Genomic DNA, 27,468 nt, shown 5'->3' on the forward strand with positions numbered 1-27,468 from the left:
ACTTCCACTCTGTGAAAATAAACTCCCTCTATTGCTCCCGACACAGTCCCGCGACTCCGCTGAGGGGAGATTATAATATTATTGTTATTCTAATGCATTTTGTTCTCCCTCCCACAGTCGCCACCTCCTTGGCTAACAAACACAGACGTGCACACAAACAGGAGCTTGTTCGAAATCACACACTTCTTTACATGCACTCCAACAATGTCTCGGCCTCACACCTATTACCACAACTGGCAATCTGCTTAAGGATTTACACACACACACATACAGGAAGTACTTCTCATCAGAGCTGTCTGTCAAGCTTGGCACAGGTTTCTATTAAGGCTTATTTCCATAAATCTGAATTGTAAAGGGCGGCAGTGGGAGACGGGGAGCCCTCGAAAAAACACAAGACACAAACGGAAAATGTCACCAGAGGCCACGGGATTCAGATCTACCTCCCTTGGCTTTGTGGTTTTGAATTTAATTAAGCGCTTTGATTGACGCAACGCTCATTTATCAATCAGGAAGCTCAGTGTACGCTTTTCAGTCTGCGAGTTTTGAAAGTCAACATTACGGCGAAGAGTTGCACATGAAAGAGCGAATGAAATCTGATGCTGTCTGTTCAGAATTTTCTTCTTTCAGCTCAATTGTTTCCATCAGAAGTTGTTTAGTTGCAGCATGGTTGATGCAAGTTTTGATAACTGTAACCAGATTTATTCGAGATGTGACTGACACCAGATCCTAAAAAAAAAAAATCCACAAAAAAAGAAACATGTCTCACATTAATCAGCCACGAATGCAACAAGCAGCGAAAAGTTTCATTGCTCACATGGTTTCTATTTCAGTCATGTCATTTTTAGTTGCCCCGCCCACAGTGAAAGCTCATTGGTCCAAAATCCTGGCTCAAATATTTCTAGGCTGTGAGATTTCACTGCACAGCATTTTTGTTTTAAGGAAGGGAAAAAAACATGGACACATTACAGTCTACAAAACCAAAATCAGCACAACAAAAACAAAAGTTCACAAGCCCTGTTTAACTCAAATAAACAAATACATAAATAAAATAAGTATGAATGAATGAAAAAGAAACAAAAAAAATCTAATTAAACATTATTAATAAACTACTAAATTAAAAATAGAATTTAAAATAATTATTAAAATTAAATTAATACAAACATAAATGCTAAATCAATTAATAAATAATGCATAATTTAATTAAATATATATATATATATATAATAACAAAAAAGAAAAAAAGTTAAATACAAAGAATGTAAAGAATTAAAAAGAAATAATAATAATTAAAAAAATATCAATTCTACAACATATAAAATCAACAAATACAAACAAACTTTCAGCTTTAACGTAGTGTCATTGCTGATTCGACATCACATTGTATTAATAATGAACAAAGCATCATGGTGGTTTAGTACTTTATAAACTACTGTGAAAGCATTGGTCTCTGATCTCTCCAAAATCATCTCTAATCTTCAAAAATAAATTTGCCCTGAAATTCTTTTTAAATCACTACAATCAAAGTCTCTCTATCCAACTGTTATTTGCCCCTTCTCATCCATCTCTCACATTCCACGGTCAAGTCGCGGGTGTTAGGACAGAGCGAGAGCAGTATTAGGTGTCCTGGAGCAGAAAGGAGGATGGGAGAGATTTGCCGGGTGCTGGATTACGTAAACAGCAGCGCTCCCAGCTGTGAGAAGGGAACATTAAGCTCTCTCAGGCCCACATCCTAACACCCCAGACTGGGGTCAGTGTAAAACCAAAGCCTCACACTAACAAAAGTCAGCCACAGATTTAGCCAATGAGCTAAATCACATCTGAACCCACAGCCAATCAGATCGTAGCACAGTGATACAGAGCCGCTATCTAATAATCAGACTAAATCATTCTCAAACGCCACTGAAGCTGGCTGCTTAACACAAATACACCCCTACTTATCTCTTATTTAGAAAACACAATGAAATCTGATCAAATCCTCAGAACAGACTCAAAGAAGTCGAAGAACGAATTTAACCTTCATGTGGATTATGCCACGGAGTGTATTTCTCCCCAAGGAGCTCCTCAGCTTTGGATCAGTGTATAAATGTGCATGTGTGTGTGTCTCTGGGTTTTGGCTGGCAGGGAGATGGGGCCGTGTGAGGCTCTGGCACCCAAGAGAGAGGGAGAGGCAGCAGAGGCCCAGCTATTCATTACTCCAGCTGGGCAACAACCCGTTACAACAGCAGTCACAACTCCAAAAACTGGCACCCACACACAGACTATTATCTGGGGCAGATTTACACGGCCTGGCATGGAGAACTAAAAAAAGAAAGTCAGTGAGATTGAGAAAGAGGAAGCGAGGATGATTTACAATGATTGTGGAAAAAAACGTCATAAATAGATGGACAGCAATGCTATGGAGATGACCGAACTGCATAATATTACTTCAATCTGCTGCTGTGATGCGTGGCTCTCAAATCCGACGCATTACATAAGATATTCAGGGAAATGAGAGGGCACCTGTCAGAATAATCCACTCCATTCTGCTCCAACTGTTTCAAATAAGAGCTCGCCAATGGGATCCAGCGTGCTAATCACACAGCGACTGTATGCACAACCACTCAGAGCTACCACCTGGCTACTCCACACACAGCGGGAGGCACAGCGGGAGGCACAGCTAGCGCCGGAGAGGTTTAAGCACACACTCATCCCACAGTGACGGCAGGGCGACAGGGAAGCCACACGCAGAAAATGACACTTGTGTATGTGTGTGTGTGTGTGTGTGTGTGTGTGTGTGTTTATTGCTGGGCGATATAGCTAAAAAATGTATCAATGATATAATGTTTCATATCATTCGGCATCGATAATTATTGACATTTTTATAACCGTTGGTAAAACAAAGAACAATATATATATTTTTTATGTAACCACTGTATTTTTAAATTAACCCAATTTATTGAGAAAAATAAATTTATATAATAAAACATTTTTTTTGTTGTTGTTTTAAGTCATATTTAACAAATATCTAATTTCTAATGTTTTATATGCAGATTAAATACATCTCCACAGGAGGGCGCAATGAGTAAAATAATGCAGCACATTTAAATTTTCAATGCAAGGAAATAAATGTTTATTTAAAAAATCATGCATTACGTCTAAATTAACTCATATAAATCAAATATATTTTTGTAAATTGCATAAACAATTATGAACAAAACAGCATCATGTATTAATACATTGCTTAATACAAAGAGCCGAATTTCCCATCTCGCAGATTACATTTAAAAACATAAGAGACGCAGTGAAAAGGAATAAACCTCCACAAATTCGCAACGTGTTTTCTAAAAGTTCAAATTGACTAACAAACAACAACAAACTAGACTAACAAAACATTAAAATGCAACATAGAGCAGCTGTTACTACACAGAGCCGTTGTTAACTGACAAGCTGTGCAAATCCACGCTGATAATGAACGTGGATTTGCGCAGCTTGTCAGTTAACAACGGCTCTGTGTAGTAACAGCTGCTCTATGTGAAATCACGCACCTGATGGAATTTACCGCTGATTAGAGAACCGGCTTTACTGACGAGATACGCATTAATTATCGGCCGATATTTATCGTGCACCCCTATTTGTGTCAATTATTTATTTTGACATCAAGGTGTATGCTGTTCCGCCAAGCTTTCTTACTTGTTTTCCTAATAAACGTTCTACATTTCTTATTTATTTGGTTATATATTATACATGTTTACTTAGTCTATTTCCAGTTCTGTATACCAATTTAAATTTTATGTAAGTTTTTTGTTATTTTATATTAGGCATAGCCTGCCCTATAGCATGGTGTATTTTTATTTGTTTTGTTAATAAAAGTTCTATGTTTTATATATAGGCCAAAAATGAGTTTGATGTTGTATTTTGTTATTGCATTCAAGCAATTGAAGCCGAACTGCCGCTAAATCGAAAGTGAAAATGTGCACAGCGCCTTTAAGCTATTTAAAAGCGAGGAAAGCAGGAAAAGAGGGAAAATTCAAACAAACTTAAAACGAACAATTGCTTTACACTGAATTGCCACTATTTGAAAGTGAATGTAAAATGCACATGCCGCATTTACAAGCTATTTAAAAGCGAAGGAAAGCAAGGAAAAGAGGGAACGCCCCGCCCCCAAGGTGATACCGGTATTACCGGTGTTGTCACACGTCGATTAAACGGTGGGAAAATTTCCTCACCGTCACAACCCTACTACCTATCCACTCCAGCCTAGATTCAAACCACTGTCCAGCCCACAACCTTGGAACTGAAGGTTCAACATACTCAACACAGGTACAAGAAGAGGTTTCAGTTATGGAGTCCAATGGCAGGTAGTAGACCACTGTCCATTTTACCTACTCTGCTTCACTCACTATTGTCTAATCAATCAGATGCCAATCCAATTAATGCAGTTGCTGTGCAGTAGAGCATTCCATAATGGCCAGTAGTAAAGGGGGCCACAATGTTCCAGGTTAATCTGCGACAGATGAGCAAAAGTATACTCTTTCATAACTCTTTTTGAGATAACTCACTGCCACGTAGCTTAACAAACAATAAGGACAGCAGACGGCCTTAAAAATGTCATTCAGAAATATTACAGACTCCTCCAGTCTATGCAAAACCACAATGTACTTCCTGACCACCAATACATGCGTGGGACCATTAACTACAGAAGTTTACGGTACAGGCAGGGAAAGATTTGCAGCAGCTGATGTATTTTATGGCATCATTGTTGTCGAGCACTTGAATAAATCATGTAAATGCTGTTGAAATAACTGCTTTGGTGTCATAAATCTGTCTGTTAATTATAGTCTTATGGGGACGTTACTGTGTATTGCTTTCTGTGCTCAGGCATGGAATGTTAGGAATCCACATTGAAATGCTTTACTGTCTACACAGGGAATGACAACTGTATGCAGTGTCATGGCAGTCTGCACTGGCCGGATCATCCGTCACGCTCTCCCTAGGCATATAGGACATCCTCTCTGTTGAGTATATACTGTCACTGAGCAGCGTTTATTAATAAACAGAGCCCACTGATGTCTCTCAGTCAATGTCCATCCACCCAGCCGCATCCACGGCATATCAGCTAATTTATCGCACAGGAAGTACAGGCATGGAGATATGCCAATGAACCCCCATGATAGTCGCTTCTTATCCTGGCTCAGTAAGTCAGGGACACTCTTTAAATCACACAAGTCAATCAACGAACCAGTGTGTTTGAGGGACGGTTTGACTGCACAAAAAACAAGGTTGTGAACAATGCAGGGTATGGCTATATATTTGAATCCCATCAAAAACATGTCAAGGCCATTTTTTAACGCAAAATCAAAAGGAGTATTTTGCCACTGTTCTAAAATGGCCTTCGTCTTTTGTATCCTTTCTTTTGTATGAGAATGACATTTCTGTCATTCTTTTTTTATAAGTTTTGTGTTATGTATTTTTTTAATTGTGAGTTATAAAGTCTGAATTGTGAGATATAAACTCACATTTCTGACCTTTTTCTCAGAACTGCATGATAGAAACTGAATTGCAAGAAATTAAGTCAGAATTGTGGGGAAAAAACTTTTAATTTCTCAGAATTGCAAGTTAATATCTCACAATCCTCAGGAAAAAAAAATGTTAGAATTGTGAGTTTGCATCATGCAATTCTCAGAAAAAGTCTGAATTGTGATATGTAAACTCACAATTGCGAAAGAAAAAAAAAAGTCAGAATTGTGAGATAAAGTGGCAATTTTTTTATTCAGTGGCGGAAACGTAAATGAGAAAAAAATATTTTATTTATTTATTGATTTATGTCATATAATAATTATATTTATTGTTATTTATTTATTTAAGAAATTTATTATATATTATTGTATTTTATTATGTTATTTATTTATTTAATTAATTAATATATATATACAGAGAACTGGGTGGGGGGGGGGGGGTAGAGGAAAGAGATTAGCATAATCATCATAAAAATTCCATAATGCCAAAAAATGCTAATGATGCTGAAACAGTCTCTAATTTTTCATCTTTTTTTTATTTTGATTTTGAAGTGAAACAAGACCTCAAAATGTTTTCTTGAGATTAGCCCTTAAACATATTTATAACAATGATGGCTGAGGGAAAAAAGATCTTATCACAATGCATAAAATCAAGTTTTTCCTGTGCCAAAGACAGCAAACTACAGCACTCAGGGGTGCAAGATTAAAAATAAATGTGATCAAGCTTACAGATTACAGTCTTAACATTTATTTTTATAGGCGATGTTTGAACTTATGCCCATTCAGCTCTTATTTGTTCACATTTGCATGTACTGTAATTAAGAGTTTCTGCATGACAACTACATCTGTGAAACAGGCACAAAATACATAATAAACACATTGCTGAGCTATTCATCAGTAAACAGAGCTCAAATCTATATTGATCAAAACTAAGGCATTATTAGCCCTGCTGAGAGAGCGTCTGTAATACAGGGTCACACCATAAGAGTCCAGCTGCTTGTTTACTATTTATTTATGCATTTATATTGATTTAATACGCCAGTCTACTCCAGGCCCTCTCCACACACTTGCTGTGTTACACCAAGAAAGGAAGCTGCTGTGATTAAGGGCTGATTTCTCCCAGCGCTCATAGAGTGAGTTAACACTACCGCAAACGCAATCAAACGTAAGTGAAAAGCCTCTCGTGCCGCGAGCTACAATAAGCACGTAACTTTGAGGCAGAGAGATTGAGAGGCTTTGCAATGAGTGGACAGATACCTTTTCTCTCTGCCATCTCATCCACTTTATCTTGATACACACCGAATAAGTGTTAAATGCGTCTGAGATTCTATTTCTCTGCTTTACGGTTACCATCCAGCACACAGACACCTTAAAATCTCATTTAGCACATACAGGACCCATTTCTTCAGTCTATTACATTAGACAAGGCCTGAGCTTCTCCACAGTGCTATTGCTCTCTCTCCGTCATCCTCTTGTACTCTTCCAGCAACCACAGTTTCCACAACAAAGGTCATAATTTCATCAGGGGTGATAAAAACTGAGCGAATCAAGTCGGCGGCTTGTTACTTAGCTTAATATCTGCCTGCATCGCTGCAATAAGGGAACAGCGCTGCCTGTATTAGATAGTGAAGACTTACAGGCCTTTTACAGAAGCACTGCAAGTGTCTGGCATGGCTTTATCTCTCTAAATATTTCTCCTTTTCCTCTTGCCCTTTAGACAGACATCCTTTCCAAGGATGTACACCGTGAAGCCCAGCCTGACGTGATCGCTTTTAGGTTGGCTGCAGAGACAGAAACGCTGCTGCTCTGAATGAATTCATTCAGATGACAGGCAGATGACTGGGACGGCTAAACTACACATGGGTATGAATAAATGAAAGCAATTAGTGGATTGGTTAAGTACCACATGGCGACAGAAGTAGGTCAAAAGCTACCGGATCGGAAGGAAAATTCACTGTCTGAGCGACCATTGGGTCGTTTATGAATCTTACTCATTGCATTTAAGGGCTATTCTTATTTTCATCCATGTGGGTTTTCACATATGATGGAAAACGGGATTTTAAAATAGATGTAGCTCAGTCCAACAAAACTTCTTATAGCAACTAAGCTTCAAAAATGTGTCATTTGGAAATGACATAAGGTGCATCCCAAATCACGTATTTATGCACTATTCTATGATGTTTTGTAATATAAATAGTGCGAGTAGTGTGTTCACACTGAAAATTCCAAAAAGAGAAAAAGTGCACTTTAAATACCTGGATGATGCACTTAAATAACTGAAAAAAATGTGTGGAATGTTGGACACTTCATGCACTCAACTGTCGCAGCTTTAATCAAGTAGCGGAGGGGGAGGGGCTATCAGACTCCGATTATGAATGACAGAATAACCTTATATAATTCATACTCTGCATGGTTGAGTACATAATGCATAAGTACATAGTGTATAAGTGCATAGTGTAAGTGCGTCATTTAGGATGCAGTTATAGTGTTAAGGTCTGCCCACATTTATATAATCAATTACTTTTTATTCATTTCAAATGCTAAGAGGCTACATATAAATAAATACATATGAAAAATCTTAAGATACAATCGCAAAAAGGGAGAAGATGAAAAATGGGCAGATATTAGTGAACTCAGTATTGTTTTGTTTGAGATGCGGTTGACGATAGGGCAGTTCAGCTGGTCATGTGATATAAACATGGCAGCCACTGTGAGGAGACCCTCTCTATGTAAAATAAAATAGATTTTATTATCTGGCTCTTTTAACTTGAGAACACCCTAGCAACCAGTTTTTATTATCACTAACAAAAAACTAAATGAAAACATTTGACTTAACTGAAAAAACACTAACATAACTGAGAAAATCAATTGATGATGTGCTAGTCAATGCTAGTGATGTGCTAGTTTTGCTGGTCATGTGATCTAAAAATGGCAGCCTCCATGAGGCAATATGTAGAATAAATAAATTTTTACATTTTTACTAGATCATATTATTTTATTAGATATAATTATTATTACTCCTAAATTACTCCACTTTGCATAAATATGATACTTTTTTTTTTTTTAAAGAGGAATGTCTGAAGAACAAATAATATTGAAACTAGAACCGTATGTTGTTTCCTTCTGTCAAAACATCTGCATTAAATATACCTTTCTGAGTGCCATAAATATTCTTTTTCCAAAGTTTACGTGCCTATAACTCAAGAAATAAAGTTATCGGAATAAGATTACAGATTGTAATTCGTAACAAACCTTTTGGAACACTTTTGGAAACTTCATTTTTTAAAGCCCTACATTGCTCAGTTGCAGATATGGGACCTTAATGAGGCTCCATCCATCAATTTTATTTTATTTTTTTTAATTTAGAACTCCTGGTAAATAGGGATGTCTTCTGCCCATATGCATGATTGAGGTGTCCAAACTATTTCTAAAAGCAATTAGTGATTAGCCAAATCAAATTCTAATAGTTCACAGCTTCATAGCTGGTGAGGCAAGAAGTGGTCTGCTGCCAACAGTACAAGGAGCAAGTCCATCTTCCAGCCTGAGAGAAAGGGAAAGATCAGTAATATTTTGAGTGCTTGGAAGTGCCAGCTTATTCATCCTGAACCCTGACAACCATGGTATCTAGCCAGCGGAAATGCTGAGTCACTGCTCTCCAGACCGCTCAGAGTTCAGTGCCCAGAGGAAGGCGTGTGAAGTGGAAAATAAGAAGCCTGCTTCCTGTAGGCCAAACACCTTGTGAGTTCTGGCATCATGTGACCCTTGATCTTTGATGAGGTCACTTCCTTTTGCACAGACTACCAGAAAGACCCATTCAATGTCACAGAGTTTCAAGACAAATTAACATTTAATATGTAGACTGCAACTTTTGTAGGCCACTAAATCCCAAAAAGACGAATTTTATATAAATACGAGTCAGTTCTCTCAGCCGTTCTTTGGTGTGCTCACCAAAGGCAGCAGAAAACCATGCTGATATTCCATTCTTCACAAATGTGAAACTGAAAATCGAGCTGCAGAGGAGCTGCGGAGAGTAGTGAATGTCACACTGACCTACAACAAGAATTTTGTGTTACGATACTAACACCAAAGCACTTTTTCCACTGAGGCATGAATCTAGCACACCAGGCCAGGTGTGAGAGATCAGGCTTTATAACAAATGCACTAGATGAAACATGAATAGGCAGAGGAGAGGAAGCCAGTACTGATGCCCAGAAAAGAGCAGGGAGAGATGCTAAAAGGCTAAAGCCATGGGACTTTGATTTCATGCCCTTGGTTTCAAAGGCAATGCCCATCACGCTAAGTGCCAAAAAGGAGTTGCTAGCTTCCATCTCATCCACTCTCTCTCATCTTTTATTAGCAATTCCTCTCTTCCTGTGCTTCTTTCTACGTGAGCATCTTGGACAGAGTGGGGGGTATCTCATGGTTGGGGGTTGGGGGAATTTTACAGAATCAGTCCATGCATTCCCTGAGAATCAAGCCCATGACTTTGGTGCTGCTAACCCAATGCTTTACTGTTTGAAGAACTAAATGAATGCTATTGCATTGCACATTTAGTCATTAAACAGACGCTTTTATCACCACATAGTACTACCTAGTTTTACTTCTGTGAACAAATACATAACTGTGGAATAATAATAAAATTGAACATAACTGTGAAAAATTACAACTGAACTAAAATAATGAATTGAATTTTAACTTTAGCTTTTGATACATGGTTTATTATAAACTTTAAAACTATATTCTAAAGCTTTTACTAATCAGATCCATTAAAACTTTAAACAAGTTACCTGATACCTGCACAAACTTTGGCAGTTCTAAAATAACTAAATAAAGCTTTAATAATAAATAAATAAACTAAATAAGTAGTTAAAATAAATAGTTAAATGGCTAGATGTATAGATATAAATAAATTAAAAAAATACATAAAACTACAACTCAAACCCAATTCTACAACTCTACTAAATCTACTAATCATAAAATAAAAACAAAATAATTATATATAAATAAATGAATAAATAAATGTATACAGAAACAAGCACGTGCATAAATAAAATGAACAATAAAGAGATATTTATTTCGAGGTATTTTTATTTATTTAGAGGTAATTTACACAACCGAAAGTGTTAAATAAATAATAAACTAAAATAGTTTGGAAAATCTAAAACTAGAAATCACAACATGAAAACAAAACAAGTATATAAATTAACAAATGCATAAATACATGTATAAACAAAAAAATATATAAACAATAGGGTATTTAATTAGTTTAAGCAATTTATACAACCTAAAATGTTAAGCAATTATTTAAATTTAAAAAAAAAAACTAGAATATTCAGAAAAATCTAAAACTAATAAGAGAAAAATTCTGATATTTTATCAACTCCTATTTTGTTCTATAGGAATGACCCCACCATAGCTCTACATGAATGAACATATGTCAATGAAACATACATACTGGCAGCATCACATGCTCATACACAGGCATACATCAGAAGAGCAGGCATTGAAATTCAGAGCAGGGACTTTCTAGACCCAGCCCCACATGTGAACAGAATAGTAATAGAATTATACTACTGACTAAGTAGACCATATGCAACACACACAAATCCTTTGGGACTAGTATTGAGGTGTGAGCCTCAGGGTCATGTTGTTTGTAAGCGGTTCAGGCACCATTTCTAGACAATCCGCATTGGTCATGGTCTCAAACCTGAATGGCTACAGCCATCTAAAATGCTTCTTTCGTTCATCTGCGCCTCTGACTCTTTCCCTCGCAGAGTCGATTCGGAACAGATGAAAGGGTGTTTTTTTCTCTCCTCTCAAATGCAACAGACGCTCCTTGGGCATTAAGTTTGATCAAAGACTAATCTGTGTGTGAATGATGATTCAAATTAGCATCTGTTTCAGCTGGGCAATAAGGAGTGGCTGAACCCAAAGCTATTTGAGGAAATAAGAGAAGAGAAAGAGAGAGAAAGAGAGAGAGAGAGAGAGAGAGAGAGAGAGAGAGAGAAATAAAGAAAGAGATGGAAATAGAGAAGGATCTGACACTAAATGGGACCATAAACTTCTGCAAATATGTAATGATTTATGATGTGCCATCCCTGCCAATCATACCAAGTTCAAACAGAGATACTGCAGAGTGATTTACATAGCTGAAGTTGAAAATGAATTGGAATGACAGAAAAAAGAATTTACTGAATGGCAATGCATTCTGGGAAATTAAGTGTTCTTTCACCCTGGTCCATAAAAGCTGTTCACCCATCCGTTCATCCATCCATCCATCCATCCATCCATCCATCTATCTATCTATCTATCTATCTATCTATCTATCTATATTTCTCTACCCATCCACATCCATCCATCTCTCTTACTCTCTCTATCGATCCATCCACTTATCCATTTCTCTGTCTATCTATCCATCCATATATACACCCATCCATCCACATATCCATCCATCCATCCATCATCCATCTCTCTCTTCATCCATCCATCTTTATATCCATCCATATATCTACCCATCCACATACCCATCCATCCATCCATCCATCTCTCTTTCTCTCACTCTCTCTCTATCCATCCATCCATCCATCTTGCTTTCTTTCTCTCAATCTCTCTCTATATCCATCCATCCATCCATCCATCCACTTATCCATTTCTCTGTCTATCCATCCACCTATTCATCCATCTATATACCCATCCATCCACATATCCATCTATCTATCCATCCTTTCATCTACAGTATCTGTAACTTCTTGGCTTTGTCAAGCCGATATTTAAAGACTGTCTTGATAAACTTTTCTTGTTAAAAGATTAATAGTTGCAGCAATTTCTTTGAATTTCACTCATTTAAATTAAACCAACATCATGTTTGCTACCTTAATTTAAATTCAATTTAAATTCAAATTGGAACTTAAAACATCATGTTTGCTACCTTATTTTTTAGAATAGGCATTAAAGTGCACTATCCAGACTTAAATTGTTGTATTTTATGAACACTTTGGAATATAGACCTAAGGTTGGTCTCTTTTTAAAGAAGAAAATTAGCAGATTTTGGCAAAGTGGAATTTTTGGAGTTAAAGTATCAAAAAGTTATAGAAGTTTAAATTACTGTAAATAAAATGTGATATATTAATTTTATTTTATTTATTATAAATATTTTACATAACAGGTTTTACTCTAAAATTGGTAAAAAAAATTAAAGCCTTGTGTCTAAATAAGTTATGTTCCAAATTTGAAGTTGATATGAAAAAAATTGAGGTTCCTGTGAGATTTTATTTAGGGCGTTATACCACAAACAGCCACTGGGAGCCATCAAAACTCCTTTGAATTTTGTTTAATGAATTTTTCCCTGATTTCTCTGTCAAATTTTACTTCAATACTCAAAATAACCACCAAATGTGGAATCCTGAGACTCAGACCTTTCCAATGATATGTTTGTTGCCAAGATTATAAAATGTTTTGATTCTAAAAAGACCGTAATGCATTTTGTAATATGACACTTGACATTGCCCACTAAGGGAGGAGGAGACCGCCATAAGAGTTTTAAAGTACCATTTCCATGGTAACGCAATGTCCGATTTCAAAATGGTTTTTTACAGGATGAATCTTGGGCTTCTAAGCTTTCAAATGATATATAATTTATGATGATTACTAAAAGAAAAAAGGACAACAAAAAAAATAGCACCAAGCGTCCCACAGGTGGGACGGTGACAGTTAAGGGGTTAAAAGGCAACTCAATTCCAAATAGAATTCTCAATGGAGATTCTGAATGGACTTCTTCCTTGAAACCTATACTGCTGTGGGCTATGTGAGTCAGCGGACAGCTAATACATCCAACCAGGATTTAACAAGCTACTTTATGGAGACAAGAAGCTTACAGATTTGTGAGTCATTAGCAAACACGAAAACAGTACAGGAACTTTACCCATGGAATCTAGCTTCTGATGTGCAGTAGAGGGTGTAGGTAAAAGGTACATGATGTTTGAAACTACATCAGGCAAAAAAAAACAGGTCAATGTTAGAGCATGAGCAATGAATTCAAAAATCAAGGATGTGATTGCTAACATCAAGCTACATTAATCAGGGAGGGAGGTAAGGAAGTTAAATTGCTGATCCTTGCTTTTTTATACCAGATGTTGACAGAAATAATTTGGGTTGGGAATCGGAAATGACCTGCAAGAATAAACTTGAGTTTCTAACTAGGCGTCTCTCCAGAGAAGGTGACTTATCTAGCCTGATCTTAGCATGGCAGCGTGCCAGTCATACTCGGTGACCGGCATGTGAAACAGTAAGCCACTTCTTCCGTCCTGTGAGAACGGTCACGCCAATGCCAAGCCCTGTCCGTCAAACTTCCCCTGAGCTCGACTAATATAATGCCCATTTCCTTTTTACTCCCTTCCTCTTCCCGTCTGACTCACTTTCGCCAGGAACAATCAGAGAGGTCTTATTCACATTCCTTCATTCTTGTTTCCCGATTCAAGTCAAATTTTGTACTGCCAACAGATACTGTCAGTCAAAGAGTCACCACTGACGTTTAAAAAACATAGAAAGTAACCAGAGCCCAGCTACTTTAACTATCATTTATTAGCTTGTGAAAAGGGCTGAGGAATTTGCACAACTTTCACATTTCGTCATTATAAACCGCACCAAGAATTCCCCTGGAGTAACTGGTATTAGGTGACTTGCTAAACGACACAATAGTGAAGATGGCTCATTCTTGAAGAAGCCAGACCAGAAACCTTATAGTTATCAGTTCTGAGTTCTAATATCCAAAATAATGATATCTGCATGAGTAACAGATGAGTAACAGGTTGTGTTGAAATTGAAAAGCATCCAGAGAACTGAATAGAAAACTACAATCAGGAATAATTTCCCATTGCATGCCATCATTTTCCAGCAAAACAGTTTATGATTATATGGCTATATTTACTCATAATGAAAAAAAAAACAGTTTGTTGTCGCTTAATTTTAGTAAACAAATGTAGTTAAAAATAAAATTCAGAGTCGGTTAGACTTTTTAAAGTTTTTGAAAGAAGTCGCATATGATCGCCAAAGCTGCATTTATTTATTTATTTTCATATGCATGTGATGGCAAAGCTGAACTTTTAACAGTCATTACTTCAGTCTTAAGTGTCACTTGATCCTTCAGAAATCATTCTAATAAGCTGATATTGATGCTCAAGCAACATTTGCTTGATCAATTTTTGATCAATTTAATGTGTCCTTGCCAAATAAAAGTATAAATTGCTTCCAAATTTCATATATGCACAGTTAACAAAAACATGCAATACATATAGCTACATGCATATTTCTAGCAATTAAAAAAAATGCATTGCTAAAAAAACCTAGTATTCAATCCACATTGTTGCTTCACAGTAATATACATCCTACATACAAGATGAGACACAAAGACCTCACAATGAAGCAGTGACTCAGAGGAAGATCTCCCACTCTGCACTGAGAAAGTACGCAAGAAAGTGCAATAGAAATCAAAACTTTTAGCTGAAGAAAAATGTCACTGTTTCACGTAGGAGGACAAGAAGGCATCAGAGAAGGATTTAAATGTGGAGCGATATGTTGAAGACGCGAGGGGGATTGATAGGCTGTGACCCGCAGTATGTCGGACAGTGTACATCACCACCGAGCTTACTGTGATCTCTCTACATTCATTTAATTCGTCCAGTTATCACAGCGTGCAACAACAGCGATGATGGACACAAACATGATCTGTTATCACCACTCGTTTCCCTTTAAACACCATTAGAACATCAAGGAGACTATGGCCGATAGCAGCTCATGGTATACTGATGAGGTTGTCCGATGGAGTTATACCATATCTTGAGATGTTTCTGCAAGGATTTTATCTAGGTGAAGATCTTTTGTTCTGAGAGAGAGCAAAGCAGAGTAGCCGCATGATTTGAAGGGTATTGACTCGGTGTGGAAAGCCTGAGGCCAGTTGGCTAGACAGAAGCACAAATTCACAAGAAGAACCCAGTCACGGCCGCACACTTAGACACCTTGGGCTTCGTTTTACTGATCAAACATCAATGCAAAGACAATCAGAGACCTGCTTTTCATTCTAAGAAGGACAGGTGTATGTCTCTGGTCATTAATGCAGACATGCTGGGCATCTGCCAAAGTCCTGCAAAGATCATTATGTGATGCAACAATCCAAATAAAGCTTGACAGAAGAGGGCATGGTTGTATCGACACTGCAGCACCAACATCCACACGCAACTCCACCCAACAACACACATATGCACACATATGCTTGCTTGTAGCCACAAACACTTCTTTCCTCCACCCCACTGAGCAAACAAAAAAAGGAACAGAGGAACGAAGGAGGGACAGTGTTTAGGAGGGGTGGAAAGCTGTCTGCTACAAGCTGTTAATTGTCAGGTAGAAACTAAATGAGTAAACAAACAAACAATCTAAAGCGCATTCATTTTTAATTTGGGCTCTCTAAAACTGTACTGTTTTGTGGCATGCTTGCTTTCGACAAAATTCTTCAGCGAAGCCTTTAATTGACAGATTCGTTCTGATGCATAATAATGACAGACAGAGATAATGAAATATTTATCGCCTCCAGGAACAGCAGCTCTGCCTTTTTCGAGTCTGTTACATAACTGGAGTATTTCCAAAACAGTTGATGTGGGACCAATGCAATGAGCATATGAGGTGGGTGGTTGAGCTCAGTTCACCTCTGAACCCTTGCCTGTGGCAATGAGCGCCATCTTCAACTCAGCTGAAGGTTAGAAACTTAATCTTGAATGTGTTCGCAAGCAGTTAAGATGCCTCGGGTTACTGCCAAAAACTCACTTCTTAAAATGCTTGAGAACGTTGTATGTTTTCAGAGTTCATCAGGCAGTTTTATCTGAAACGTTCATGGAAAATATGATTCCTAACTAGATGACCACCAGCGTTGCGCGCCCTGGTGAAAATTTTGAACTGAATTTGAATTAGCATAAGCAAAACAGCATGATTCCAATTTGAACGCATAGAAGTAGAACAGAAATAAATTGAAGAGCACTAATTTTTGGTGCCAATTTTCAGTGCTGTACATGACCAACCCTGGCATCTGCCTATCAACTAATCAAACACCTCAGCAACCTCCTAACAACCACACAGAACACCCTAGCAACTGTTTGATGTCATAGGAACATCCTAGCAACCAAAAAATCTACATGAATGACCCGTTATGCATCATTGATGCATACAAAATGACATATTACAGTATAGAGTACAATGAAACAGGATAACCAATGAGAAAAAACAGGACAGGATTTGGTTTTATTTATCAGGAATTGTTTTTACAAAGAATGACAGTAAAAACCTGTTTATTACCTTATAAAACTGTAAATGGTTTATCATTGGATAACTGTATTATAAAATACAGTAAAATCTGTGTTTTTTGAAGTGCAAACTAGGAATTACCATATTACTTATGGAGAAAAAAGGCCAAAAGGACATTGACATGAGATTATATTTTATATAAATAATTTGTTTCTTCTCATTTCTGTTATCAGTAAGATACTTTAGGGTTTTGTGTGTTACATTCTGTTCATTGCATTATTTAAGGGGCTTGTGTCTCTATGAATACTGACCTTGTCACTTGGTATATAATAAAATTATTTCACTTTTTAAGTTGTAAAATATACAGGAACCAACATGTCATCCTGTAATTGGAACAATACATTATAATTATTACAGTGTAGTAATTTCAGAGGCAGAGCAAATTTCCTTGGAACAACATGCGCCAATTAGCGGACAATCAGATCAAGAAGGTGTATTGAGAAAGTAAATAGTGTCCATTTTGGTTCATGTCGACTTCAAAGTTGAGGAAGGCCCCAGGAAATTGCCAACATCTAGACCTGTGATCTGTTAAGCTTACACAAGTCCTGATATGAACCGTTCATAAAAGCTGGACTCAGATCAGTGCAAGAGCACCGCGCTGAGTAAACACCCAGCTGATACCATTACATCACAGTGACAGAGTGTCACAGATTCCACGCTTTCACTACTTGTGTGGCAGGCATTAAACAGCATTAACCCATAATCCTAAACTGCTACAGATGCAGACTTGAGCCGCTATTCATTCACAGCAGAGAACCTACCCAAACCCCACTTCCATTATCCCTCCCTCTCTCTCTCTCTCTCTCTCTCGCCCCATCCCTCCTCAACCCCCATCGGCAGGGCTGTAGCAGCGCAGTCATATTTAATCAACATCTCGGCGGACAACACAGGGATCTGCCGACCTCTGTTGAGACTCTCTTTGCAGTCACACTTGGGATAATTGTCTTAGATACCCTAATTCGACAGTCGCTCCCCTTAAATGCTCAAGAAAAGAAGCGTGGTTGACCTACATTGCTGTAGATCTGTGAATTATACATGATGTCAACATTTGATTATTTATTTCCTGTAGTGTAATTCAAAAGATGACTGCTCGTAATTGTGCTGCCTCAAACATGGAAAGCTTAAACATTGTTAAGGTTTGACACGGCAGGAATCACGCCATGACATCTCTGTTGTACATTAGCAAGCCAAAAAAGATACAAAAACTGTTAACATGCTACAAGATTTTTATGTACTGTACGACACACAGACAAATTATTTATTTGACAGGAAAGCTGACAAACTGTGAAAGGAAAACAGTGATTGTTCATTGTTATCATGATTCCGGACCGATTTGTACATGCTCAAACTTCCCCCAAAGGTCAGATCTGTGGTCTAATCAATTGCTAGTGGACCCAGTGACCTTGAAATGACTCAATATTTTCCAGTTTCATTGTGACTATCGCCTTTGAAGTACAAGCTATCAAACGAGATAGCTAACTGCTATAGAGAGGTAACCCGTAAGCATCCATCAAATTTCCAAAATAAAGATAAAAAGGAACACTAAATTGCTGAGGAACAAATGGAACACTGCCCATAATGGGTGTTCCAATTCTGTGGAAATCCACTGTGCTTTCTGTGTGGGCCTTATCAATGTTTCTTCTCTATGTGAAGTAGACATTTGAAGTGACTAGCAAGAACTCAAGGAACCTTTGAATTCAATGTGCTTGCTACCCAAGCCAAAGATTTCAAACAGAATGCTGAACATAAGGGAGAACTTCTCAGTCCAGAACACTTTTCCCACTCCGAGTCGCTCCTTCGGTATGACCCTCTGTTCTCGTTCTAAGTATGGATATTTCTTGTTTTCAAAGGAGCGTGTCCAATACTCCTGGCACCAGCCGGGCCTTCTGTGAATGTGCTTGCACAAACCAGTTATGATCATGGGTACACAAAGATGGCATGTGTCATATTTTTAACTTTGGAAGTTGAGAGTTTCATCAACTTTCATCATCACTTTCAGTTTGTTTTGCTCTGTGCTATGGAAAGTGTTTATCTTCTTGAGTTCCCTTCTCTCCTGCCTCCGTCTCTCTCTCTCTTTCTGAGGAGCCCTGTTTGCTATCAGGCTCAGGAATGAATTTGGGAGGCTTATCGGCGCTCTTTTCCCAGCTGAGGCGGAGAGGATGTGTTAAGGCGTCTGCCTCCTGACAGGAAAGAGGAGCTATCTCTCCTGATAAGGCCATGGCTGACTTGAGAATTGTAACAAAGCAGACAGCATGGATGCAGGTGGGTACACGTCAGCGTACGTGCATAAGCCCGCAGCCAAAAATCCCAGACAGGTAAAAGGAGGTTAAAAGCAATTATATTCCCACAACAAAGGAATTATTCCCACCAGTGCACCACTGAGAGGCTGGAAAAGGTGTGATTTGAATGCGCACTGCTCTTGAATCAAGCAGGGGTAAAAAGAGATTTAGAAAGAAAGTCAATGCAACACTGAAAATGACAACTTCAGAGTAAATGACAAAACCAAGGACTACAGCTTCCAGTCATCAGGGGGCAGTGTGCATATCCACAGCACATGAACCTTGGGTAACCCTTGTCTACCTGCCCATGACCTTTATTTCTTTCTTCTGAGGGACATAAAAAAAATGTCTCAGCATTTTCAATTGGTTTGGACACCATTGACTTTCATTCTAAATACAAAAACAGCTCTGCAGGGGGGAAAAATGTTAACTTTGGAAATTATTTTTGGCTGCACTGCCCTTTAAAAACTGAATTATTATTACATTGTCAGTTAACAGACACTGGTCAATCAAAAGGATTCACTGTATGGTAATAACACGGCCAGTGACCATTCCAATAAACAAGACAAGTAAGCAATTATTCCAACACTGATAGGATGACGTTATATCACACACAAATTAGGGATTGTGAAAAAACCCAACTTGTTTAGCATATCATTCTTTTTGTCTAGCATGTCTGTGGTGGAATCTCAAGTACGGGTTTAATAAACACAACATGAGGGGTTGTGGTTAAGGGAGGGAAATCATTAGCAGTTTGTGGAAGGCACAAAAGGCTTGCGTAAGCATACTGTGTCTCCTTTTAGACATTGTGTAGAAAATCAGCATTAGCATTTTCAAGGTTTAACATACTGATTTGATGTTACCATACAATCAGCCTACAATTCACTGACAAACAAACAGAAGCACTACAGTCCATAGATTATTACTGTTATCGCTGAAATGGGTGGTCTTTGCATGCTATGAAATACGGCATGCATGTGGCTGGAAGGATTATATACACGGAAGAATTATAGAGTTTTAGAATAGTACCACAAAGAGTCAACCTCAAATGTGCAAGGAACCTGTTGTGTGTAAGCTGCTAATGTGTTCCGCACAGAAGACAGATTGAGGCATTGAAGAAAGGCTGTCCTATAGAAGTGTGTCATGAAGGCAATTCCATTAACATCTTAATAAAAGCAGCCCAGGCCCAAGAGAGCCTGGAGGCTCTAACTAAAGCTTTCAGTCAATGGCTTTGGATGAAAAAGTAACAGAGGGCCGCACAGTGCAGGAACTTCGTGGCAGCATTTTTCAGGGACCGTTACTCTTCCCAAAGGACCGGCCTCTGAGTTTGTATACTTCCCATCATGGTCCACTTGCTCCATTCCCTTTGCCATTTTCATTTACTGTCCTTCTTCCCATCTGCTGGATTGAAGATCTTAACAAAAGCTTTTGTTTTCCACAAGCTGGCAGTGTCTACAGGGGAGTGAAGGAGAAGGGGAGTGCGTGGTTTAACTGGAGAACTCTTGCCTCTTATGACCAGGCACACGGCAACATGTGTCTTGCTCTCTTGATCGCTCTCTCTCCCACTCCACACATACACACACACACACACAGTCTTTTCTCTGCCTTCTTCAAGTAGTTTCTTTCTGGCCAATGTCTCAAGAGGCAAAACTCCATCCTGAAGACCAGATAAAACTTAGCACAGACACGGCCCAAACATCCAAAAAGCCCCAGCCATCCCAAACCAAAGCATCTTACATAATAACAACTTTCCATAAAACCACCCTCACCCCATTACCCTCAAAAGTTCTCTCTCCGAACGGCATGCATTATCGGCCCACTCGTTAAAAGGCAGCTGAGGGTCTGAGTTTGTATTGGAGAGATGGGAGGCAATTGATTTTTGTTTCTGTTTTAAGTTGATCATACGAAAGCACTACTACAGATAGTCGAAAGCAAAAATGGTCTCAACAAGCTACTAGTAGCAATACCAGTATTTCAGATGATCAAAGTGCAAAAAAAAAAAACATAGTACAATAAGTGCCTTAAGAATAGTTCACCCAAAAATGAAAATTCTATCATCATTTATTCACTCTCATGTTGTTCCAATTCTGTGGAAAACAAAAGCTGTTATTTCTGAATAATATTCCAGTGCTTGTATTGTCCATTAAATGAAAGTTAAGAGTCCTCATTGTTTTAGTCCCCACAGAAACAAAGTAATACAGGTATGGAATGACTCAAAGATAAATCATTTTGGAGTGAAAAAGCTTCTTTTTGCTTCGGGAGAGTGCCATAGACAACAGATCTTTCGGAGAACATGTGTTACCATTCTTAAAAAAATGTTGCATAAAACTGGCAGCGCTCTCAGAGTCTCCAGCACCTGTGCGTGATTGACTCGTCCGATTCTCTTGCCCACACTCTGGAGCTGTAAATGCGTCAACACCCACAATTCTCTGTGACCAATCTGGACACTGGCACCTTCCAAGCGAGAGTCTGTCCACCAACTGTTCAAGGGTAATTAGCTGCAGCAGAAAACACAGGCCTAATTACAGTGTAGCCGAACGTCAGGTCACCGTATCAACCCCATGCATAATCCACCAATGCTGAAGACAAATTATCTCACAAGATTGTTTACATCCTGATAAAAGATGTACGGAGATAGACAGAGAAGCCGGGCAGCCAGAACTACTTATTTGGTAGACCAGTGCACACCATTTTCTACATACACTGAATCTGCATCCTGCTTCCAAATGTCAATGTCACAGGATATTTGTAATCAGCACTACATCTGGCTCCACTTTGTTCTATGGGACGCATTTACATGCACACCTAAAACATGCTTTAAGCAAGCAAGATGGGTCAAGAGTGATAGCGATCTTTGTTGTGACAGTTGGACAGTAGAGAGCCCTAGATAAACAGCCGAGCAGCAATGCTGCAAAAGAGAATGCAAGATCAATGCGTGAAAGCAAACAAACGTTTGGATACACACACTAATACATGAATCTAGCATAGAGGAAGCAGATGAACTCTCTCGACAAGAGCCCATCCTGCAGGGCATAAGCGTGTGAGAGTCTGTCTGTGTGCATGAGCGGTGGGGGGACGGTGGAATGGCTTGCATTGCAAACACAGCCCTCTGAATGCATTTGTACTGTTCACTCATTAAGAAATAGGTCAAGGATTCCGCCTGCATGCATCGCTACTTGTCAAAATCTCTTAAGCTAAACGGGGCAAGCCCGTATGCCACCATGAGAGAAGAAAAGAGGGGGTTCTCTCGAGGTGTAGTGCACGCTGGTGACACAGCATGCAACTAAAACGAGCACAGGCTTATGTGTGACACACCAATCTCAAATGCCCCTCTGCCTCTGGTTAAACCACTCTGGAATCATGGGTAGGTTCAGACATTGTGGTGTGTTGCTGCAATGTTTTCATCAATAGGTGGCACTACTGAGCTACATGGTCCTACTCGAAGGTTTCTGGTGGGGGGGGGGGGTGTTTGCGACTATCCCTCAAGCATTCATCCCAACGTTCAGTCAAAGCCAGAGACAGAGGAGGAGCTCTTCTGCAAACACTAGATGCCTGGTGGACAATGGGAGAGATGAGTGATGAGATAGCACATACTTTAGGATCTTTACATTGCCGTTTCCACAGCTGCAGAGTCTCCTCTGAATGGACTGATAAGCTAATCTCACTGACCTCAAAATCCAAGCCAAGAAGATACAAGCATGTATCCAAATTGGCCCCTAAACTAACCCACTCGAGCATAGCATTTAACTGGGACAAGGAGGATAAGCACTCAGCATGGGTCTCTTGTGGCCACACCATTCAGATTCGACCCGCAGCTTTCCCTCAAACGTATACATCTATCTGAGAGCCAACGGCTATACAAACCCCCTTTAAGCACATAATACCTTCCAATTACCCTTCAGGAAACGTTTAATGCACCTGACTGACATAATCAAATCAATAGCATGCGACCCTACGTAAGAATGCTAGAGGCTTTATGACAATCAGGATGAACATGCAAATCCAACTTAGGAAGCTCACGCTGTGAGCAAGGGAAAAGATGGCCCTTTATTCACTTTACGACTCCGATCAAACTGCATGGAGCCGGCGAGGTAAGGGAAATGAGGTAGCAGGTAAAGTTGATGGGTGTGCACGCAGTGGAGACTTGTCCTCTCGGCTTTGTGTAGTTAACCTTATTGATTAAAGAGCCTGTGATCTAGAGATGCTCTACAGCTTTCTCTGTCTCTCAGTGCCTAATCAAAGAGAACAAACTACAAAGCCACATAGTGAGCAGAATGCAACGTACAAAATGTAATCATACTCTGCCATACAAAGGGGAGACAAACTCTACATAAGTAACTTTAATCCTTTCAGATGAGCAATGTTTAAACCATTGACGTACGGGACGCTATGCAGGGGGCCCTTTAGGGCAATTATAGAAAGGTTAAATATGCCAATAAAAACATTTTAAATCTGCATAGAGTCAGCATAAATTACACTGGAATCATGATGTATCAAAACATTGCATACCGGACCAAATACACAATGCATGCTGATTAACATGAAGGAGCAGCACTGAAAAAAGTTAAAAATGTGCAGTCTTTTTGAAAAAAAAAATGACTTAATAGGCAAAAGTAACATAACTTGTGCATTACATCACCACAGGAGCCCAAGGCTTGAGGAAAGCCACTTAAATGTGAAATATGAAGTGAGATATAATGACTTTATGGGGTTACAACTGAACTGGCCAATCAGGCAGCCAAATGCAGTCCCACGAAAGGGTCATAAAACAAAAGCTGAGTGAAGAGTGACTTACTTACATCAAATCTAAAACACAGAAACGTTTTTACTAATATTATATAAATGCATAACCATAGAAAATGAATATTCATCATCGTTTTCCTTGCAGGTGTCTCATGACAACTTTCAGGGCAAACAGACAAAAGTGTTATTTGATGTAATTTAAAAGGTATAGCCTGCGCCAAAAAAAATTTTTTTTTTTTAATTCAGCTTTTTAAAGCTGATTTTCTCCCTAATATTTTGGTACATGTATCCAACAGTCAGCTATATGAAAGATATTTTAAACAAAACAATTTAGTAATTGCATTCGTGAAATGTATATCTATAAAGTGTTGATAAAGCCCGTTCTTTTAATCGACGTACCGTTCTATACTGATCTTAAAGGAACGCGCTCGAGCAGTCTGCTGTTGCTATGGTTACATCCTCTGCCGAACGCAATTTCTGTGAGCGTCTATTTAACGCACTGACGAACTTGTAACCTAACTTTTGGGGTCAGTAAAAGGTTACTTGAAACCGCAGTCGAAACATAGAAAAATACAAACTTTTAAGACTTCCCTCTAAACTTCGTTCAATTTCGTTGTTCTCCACTAGCAACGCGCTGTTTTCAGTTCGTGTTTGGAGTTTTTTAATGAACCTTTTAAGCTTTCTGAGGTGAAGTCTCTGTTCAAACCGCTGTTTCGCTTCAAGACGGAGATAAAAACGATGATGTGAAGAGGTCACGCTCGAGATGAATTCACCTCATCTCCCTCACTGAAAGCGCCATTTGATTGTGTTAGTCAGACCGATTAATATCATCCCTGTCCTTCATAGCAGATGCCAGTGATTCTCATGCAAATGCTGGCCGATTTTCTACTTAAAGATACATTTATTTTCTTTAGAGACGATGTCAGAGCCGTGTGTGAGGGGAAATGAAGATTTGTGAGTGCATCTGCTGTCCCTGTCCAGACGAACAGAGCCGAGCTTGAGGTAAAAGAGCTGAATTATGACCACTCGGCAACAACCAGTTTCACATTCTGAACGTGTATCAATTTCTTTGACAGTCCCACAAAACTGAATATATAACGGTGTTAGTCGTCCACTGAAGTCAGAGTCTATTTAAACGGACAGCGAAGAAGATTCAGTAGACGAGAATTCAAGATAAGAGAGAGCGCAAAGTGAAGAGCATGAGGCATTAACTTTAAATTAGCGTAAATTAAATCGATGAAATAAGGTTAATGGGTTATGAACGCGCGTATACAGGAGGAAGATTCATGATCAACATTCTTATTTGCATGTTTTCTTGCTTGCACAAGAGTAATTTACAAACATTTTAATTTTATTTCCTATTCTGATCTCTTATCTTGTGTGGCGAAAATACAAGGAACGCAAAATCTAAATTCTGTCAAACTAATATAGATGCACTATCATTAGGCTATCGCTTACAGCTTGCCTATTAAATAAAAAAGTTAAAACGTGACATTGAGGATCAGGTTATCCTGTTTCTAAAGTGAATACGATATTTGGACTGGTCAGCATCATCAGCAGCAAATTTATTCTACATTAAGCAAAACCACCTATTTAAATCCCTTTCTCCTAATCAAACTGCTCGTAAAGCGCAACTTCTTTGCTATTCATTAACAATTTCATCCCGATAACATGAATGGTCTGATTTCTCAATGCTTTGCTCCAGCACACCGCACGGAACACATTAGTATTCGTGGCCACATCTCGCGCGTAAAGCATCTCAGGGCTGAAATGAATTCATGAAGCACGTCTGTCCACTCACCTACAATCCAGAAGAAAGATGAGGATGGTATCTAATGTTCAGTTTAAAGATGTCTCTGCGTTCAGCTCAGTTTTGACAGATAGATCCACATCCGACCGAACGCCGAAGCCTCAAAGGTAGCACCTTCAAAAAAACAATTCCTAGAAGATTTCTTGCATGCAAGAAGACGATGAATGAACGGTCGCCGCGCGGCTTCAGGTAACTGATCTATGCAGCAAAATTCACCGCTTCGTCTGTCGATGCCGGAGGATGGTCATTCACAAGCGCATATGCCAAGTGCACGGCACATTCCCCCAGTCCTCTGACACTGACAGCAGCTTGACATCACGGCTTTTCATCAGCAGCTCTCTGTTAGACCGTCATGCACGCGCTCATTGCTCTTCTGTGAAGGTTTTACGCGAGACTGGCACAGGCATCGAAGCCCAGCAGCGTTACAGTAGCAGCGCGTTTAAACCCAGCCCCCTGTGCTAGCACTCACTTACTGCCGGCTCTATTTGCATGTCGCATGTTTTAACTGTTTCATGCACTCAACGATGGTCATTTTATAAATGCATAACTTAGGTGGTTGGAAATGTACATTTGAACATTTAGGTTTTGAATAATTAAATAACACTGCAACTGTGCTCCCTGAATAGTGAAATACATGTCTCAAGTGTCTGTGTTGACAATATCTGGCACTGCAATCTTTTTAATCTAATCTGTAATCCATCTAGCTGCAACTGCACTAATGAGATTAATTATTTAATCAAAAAAGTTGTTCATGATAAACATTTGCATCTGTGGGCAAACACCTTTTGCCGCTACTGCAAAAATAGTGCAAATGTCAAAGAATAATTCTGTGGCTCAATTACAGATATATATTACAATTTCACATACAGATATTTTCCTAATAAAGCATTAAAGCATGTTCAAAAACAACATGGATAAAAATCTTAGGAGAAGATTTTTTTTAAGTTCTTTTGGTTAGCTAGGGCCTTATGCAAATAAATAGTTTTTTTGTTTGTTTGTTTTTTGCAGTGAATACAAGACTCCCTCACAAAATGTAAAATCCATTTACAAGTAAATCTGTTTTTATTGTCCCTTATTTTACAACCAACTGCAAGTGTGAGGGAAGTGCTAGTCCAGTAGTAATTTTGCTAGACAGTGCCATCTTTGGACAGAAGTATGCAATTACCTCATCTAAACCTAATCAACAGAGACTTTGTATCCTTTCAAACAGGGTATCATTTCATTTTATTGGAACAATTATGGGTCCACAAAATATTATTACCTTTCAAAGTAATGAAAAAATTATGCTGAGTATTAAATAAACAATTATTTAAAAATGCAAGATTACACAATATTGTATTGCTTATTAAAATGACATATAAATGTATTAAATCTCTTAATTAATTTTAAAGTAAACAGTCATTTTCCTTCCTAGAATAAAAAAAGAGGAGCTTAACATTATAGAAACTTACACACAACCTTCTCCATCTTTGAAAAAAGAACTGTGATAGGTACAGTAATAATCTTTAGTATGGCCTTTTCACAGTTTTGCACAAAAAGTATATTGCCATTCTGAATTTTACATGGATGTTTGTTTAGTCACAAAGATCATGCTTGTCCTGCATTTTATGGATTATTTATGTTAAAAAATCATTTCAACAGAATGCTATAATTAAAAATATATTTCTAAGTAAAAGAACTGCATAGTCACAAATGACTGTTAGCTATTCCTGTCTGTGCTGATGCTCATTTCAGATACAGTGTGAATGAGGAGAATGTTTCATTCAGATAGGCGCTCTATGAGCCAAATTTT

The 27,468-nt window shown here is 38.5% G+C and overlaps 1 protein-coding gene across 2 annotated transcripts in view; it reads right to left on the bottom strand.

The window, feature by feature from the left end:
* Positions 1-27,468, bottom strand: part of LOC109103473 (plexin-A2) — a 201,994-nt gene that overhangs the window by 160,053 nt on the left and 14,473 nt on the right. Inside the window, exon 1 of one of the 2 annotated variants that reach the window (XM_042750414.1) lies at positions 25,668-26,120. The exons of the other annotated variant lie outside the window; for it this stretch is intronic. The gene's annotated coding sequence lies outside the window, so the exon portion shown is untranslated. Of the gene's footprint in view, positions 1-25,667; positions 26,121-27,468 lie in introns of those variants that run through there. 2 annotated transcript variants of the gene reach the window in all.

Source organism: Cyprinus carpio, chromosome B23, assembly GCF_018340385.1.
Source record: "Cyprinus carpio isolate SPL01 chromosome B23, ASM1834038v1, whole genome shotgun sequence".
Lineage (NCBI taxonomy): Eukaryota > Metazoa > Chordata > Actinopteri > Cypriniformes > Cyprinidae > Cyprinus > Cyprinus carpio.